The sequence below is a fragment of the Coenobita brevimanus genome, chromosome 100, assembly GCF_032717465.1.
Source record: "Coenobita brevimanus isolate Jiangsu-jjx chromosome 100, ASM3271746v2, whole genome shotgun sequence".
NCBI lineage: Eukaryota > Metazoa > Arthropoda > Malacostraca > Decapoda > Coenobitidae > Coenobita > Coenobita brevimanus.
Window position 1 is genome coordinate 38,866,734 of NC_137053.1, and position 4,622 is coordinate 38,871,355.

At 43.4% G+C, this 4,622-nt stretch overlaps 1 pseudogene; it reads left to right on the forward strand.

Annotated features, from left to right (window-relative positions):
* The first annotated feature begins 2,362 nt into the window (after positions 1 to 2,362).
* LOC145414635 (uncharacterized) lies at positions 2,363 to 3,101 on the forward strand (annotated as a pseudogene).
* The last annotated feature ends 1,521 nt before the right edge of the window (positions 3,102 to 4,622 follow it).

Below are 4,622 nucleotides of genomic sequence, written 5' to 3' on the forward strand. Positions count from 1 at the left end.
GCCTGTTGATGGCATCTGTCTGCCTACAGGGGAAAAAGAAAAAAAAAAAGTTGTTTACCGACCTTGCAATGCATACAAGGCTCCATGCTTCGCTGGTACAGTAGAATGTTGATTTAAAGCAAATCAATTTAAAACGGTGCCTACTACATAGGGCCATAATATCAATTTAAAGCGAATCCTTCCGATTTTAAGCGAGTTGAATCTGGCGCGTTTTTTTTTTTCCCTCGTGAACATCCGTACTGTTTCTCGCTAAAGGTCTCTCTAAGCGTCCCACAAGGCTGCCTGCCACCCGTCATTCATTGTTTCTCCTCATTTCACGTGGTGACTCTATAGCAAGCGGACACACCTAAAATACTCTGCAACTTTCTCCTGTCTTGTGTGCACTACCCACCACCACTATACCAAAGAGGCCATCCACGACATCATTATCTACGCCTGCCAAGAAATCGAGGCAGTCTATTACAATTGAATAGAAAATAAAAGTGCTGGAAGCCCTGAAGAAAGGAAATGGATCGTCAATGGTAAGGCGGCAGTTTGGATTGTTGGAGAGCTCTGTTCGCTCTATCAAGCTTAACAAGAAGAAAATTAGAGAAGCCTATGCTTCACCGGATATTTCAAAAGGAAAGCTCCACCTGAAATCATGCATGTATGATGAGATGGAATATGCACTGAAGTTATGGGTGGAAGACATGCAGCGCCGAAAACTTCCTCTCACGAACCCTATGCTGCAAACAAAAGCCTATGAAATACAGACTCGGGTAATTGAAAAGGAAGGTAAATCCATTAAAGATAGTAGGACTAAGTTCAGTGCAAGTACCGGTTAGCTTTATAAATTTATCAAGAGAACGGGGCTAAGGAACATAACACTGACGGGTGAAGCTGCATCTGCTGATGCTCAGGTCGCCAAGGAAATGAAAAAAGTGCTGAGTGAGCTAGTGGAGTAAAATGAATATTCAAAGCGCCAAGTGTGGAACTGTGATGAAATGGGACTGTACTGCAAAAGGATGCCCAAAAAAACATATTTAACCCGCCCCATCCTGACGTTTTCTGGGCAGTGGTACACCCCAGTCCCGACATTTTTGGACCCTTTTTTTTTTTGGCTCAAACATCAGCTTTTGGTGAGAAACATCGAAAATTCATAGAGAAATCACTCACCTGAGGTTTAAAATACTCGTTTCAGGTACGAGTACCTCCTTACCTGACTGGGTTTTCTAACAGGCTGGCACCAAAGAAAATGAGTTCTATGGGAGGATAACTATTTCATCCACTCATAAACAGTATTTATTTATTTACTTGGTACAAATTTATATATAGTACAAGAGTATATTGGTTTTCAAACAGTAATATAGGCATTATAAGCACTGTTTCACTCACTAACTCATCACCATTCATGACCATTTTTTCCCACATTACCTGATCATCATTTCTGACTGTTTCTTCCTCTAATGCTATGTAAACTTTGTCCTCCACATTGTCATCGATTGGGGAATCACTCTGGCCCTGAATGTCTTTATTGGCAAGGTCACTGGTAACAGGTGAATTGCCGAGACAATGGCATGCAGGGGGGGGGGAGAGGTTATGCGGTGTAAGGCAATGTCCCTGCTTGGGATCTTGTAGAGGAATAGAGGAAGGTGTCCCGTGTATACGTGCCAAAAATCACTCGCAAAAATTGAAAATTGTGCAAATTAGGGACCTTGCAATGTTGCCGTGTTAATTCACGTCGCCGGGACATGAGTGCACATCATGTGCGGACGTTAATTCACGTTGCCGGGATGGCGCGGGTTAATGAAAAATGAAGGAAAGGCATCTGGATTTAAAGCAAGTAAGGACAGGCTCACTATTCTCCTCATTGCCATTGCATCAGGCACTGCACTGATGAAGCCACTCATCATCATCCACTCAGCTAGACCACGTGCTCTAAAAAATGTGCTCCTTCCCAAACTTCCTGTGCTTTGGAGGTCTAATAAGAAGGCATAGATGACAATAAACATTTTTGATGAGTGGTATCTCAGCCATGCTATTTCATTCCCTGAAAATACTAACAAAAAACATGACTAAAGTAACAAGGCCTTGACACTTGTGGACAATGTATCCAGCCACTCCAAGCACTTGTGCACCATAAGCAAGGATGTGTAGTTGGTCTTCTTACCTCCGAACGTGACCTCATTGATTCAGCCACTAGATCAAGGTGTTATTGCACTGTTCAAACGAAATTACCTAAAGTATACGATGAAGCAAATGGTTGAATCCATTAATAAAGACGTGGACATGACTGCAGACAAGTTTTGGAAGACCTACACTGTCAAAGATGCCATAGCAAACATATCCCTTGCTTGGAATAATGTGCCAGAAAGTGCACTAAATGGAGTGTGGCGTAATTTGTGGCCTGAAGCCGTCAATGACTTCAAGTGAAGACAAGGACGTGCAAGACATCCTGAGGCTGAGTAAGGAAGTGAGAGGTGATTCTGGTTTTACTAACTTAGAAAAGAGTGATGTGCAAGAGCTGCTTGACAGTATGGAGGAACCTCTCACTTCTGAAGAAGTTGTAGAGATGGTAGAGATTGCGAAGAAGCACAAAGAAGAAGAAGCGTCACCAGATATGCCCCAGACATCAAAGAAAGAACTGACCATTCCTATGCTCAGGGAGTTTATGCAGCACATCACTTCTGCCACCCAGTCTTTGCTTCAACATGACCCTGATATGGAGCGCAGTATGATCTGATCGAGGCACTGAATAGGGCTGCATCAATGTATTCTCAGCTGCTGGATCAGATAATCATATCCCAGCAACAGAAGAAAATCACTTCATTCTTTCATCCATTATCAGGTGAGTTTGTTATGGAACTGTGCAAGAAGCTGTTTATTGTACAATTTGGAAAAATGGACATTAAACTGTGTATGATATGTAGCGTAGCCTAATGTGCTAAAATTTAACAAGTTGGTTATTTGCCATTGCTTCAGCACCTGGTGAAGCTAGCCCATCTACGTGTGGGGAGCGAGCATTGTCCTGTGCTTCCCATGTGTATGATTCACCACAAGACAGAGACGTGGATTGTGATCTGACTGAAGCTGGATCTACTTCAGAGGAAGACTTGCCTTAGTAAAGGTGAGTGAAAATCTTTTTTGAATAGCTAAAAAATGCAGTACCGTACCGTAATGAAAGTGAAAATTGAGAGTAAATGTGAACGTGGATAATGAGTGTGGGAAGCATGGTGAAAGACGGGCCATACCGGTATGCGTGTGCGGACCAACACAATGTGCTGCTGCATCAGCTGATTGCTTGAAAACACTTTCACATTCCATAATTTTAGCTGTGTTGATTTATGAGTGCTTGTTTTAGCATAATGCTAAAAAAAACATTGTTCTGTTTATTCTAGATGGGCTGAGGTGATTCAGACAGTCTGGACAGTGGATGAGACAGAGTGCTACAGTACTGTATGCTGTACAGAACTGTCCTTTGCTGTGATCAGTGTCGCTTCTTGCCTCTGCCATACAATTCTTCTCAACTGCAACTACAGGGAGTGGTGACTACACATTCCAACATTATTCCATATGTCTTCTTATGTTTATTAGTTAATAAAACACATAAATAGTATATAAACATAGTTTTTTTTCTCAAGCACCATTCCATTAAAACAGCACTTTAATTTAAAGCGAAATCGATTTAAAGCAAACTCCCATGGACCCTATCTTGCGCTAAATCAACGTTCTACTGTAACATCACCATCTAGGAAGGAAAGCGGAATCCACTTTTCTGGAGCCCCACCCTCATCACTGGTGGCAGAGATCGTCCTCACCCCCTTGCCAGGGGTACCATCCTGGCGCGGCAGAGGTGAGGTCTGTATGGATGTCTTGACTGACGAGACCGGTCATGGAAGATTCCATGCTGGCCTAACACCTGGCCAAAATGCAATTATATTAAGCTGTAGCACTGTGGTATCTCTGCACAATATACCACAAGGCAATTGTGATGGGTACTGGCTGTGATGGGTTGAGCACCCGAGACTAAGATGGCTAACAACATGGTTGGGAGGCAGATGTCTGACGGCGATCGGATCTAGGCAGTATATCCAGACAGACAGCTAAAGATGGTGGCATAATATCTGGCTCAATGCCGAATGGACTGGCGACTGGTGGTACCAACGCACTATCCAGCAGGGGGTTTGGCTGAATTATGCCGGATAATTGAGATTAATGTACAGTAATCCCTCTAATATCCGGACGCCCAATAACCGAACATCCCCACTAACCGAACCTTATCGTCCTGGGATCAAACATTCCCAAAATGGTCCGAAAATCCAAAAAAATTGGGGAAAAAATCGATTTTTTGCCGTCCGTAATTTGAACTTGCCGCGCGCGCCGCGTGAGAGCATTGTTTTGGTTCGCCATTCCTCCGACGTTCGATAGAGCGCCGCTGCATCCTCCCCACTTCCCGCCTGTCTCTCACCGCGACAAGACCTACGCTCTTCGCCATGGCTTGGGAAAAGTTAATGTGCAACACTTAAATTTAATGGAACATTATTTGGACTAAAGTGAACACTGTGAAAAGAACGGACTTCTGTGTGTTAGTGACTAAGTTCAGTGCAAGACTTCAGGAAGAGTGTAGTGCAAGTGCTTCAGGA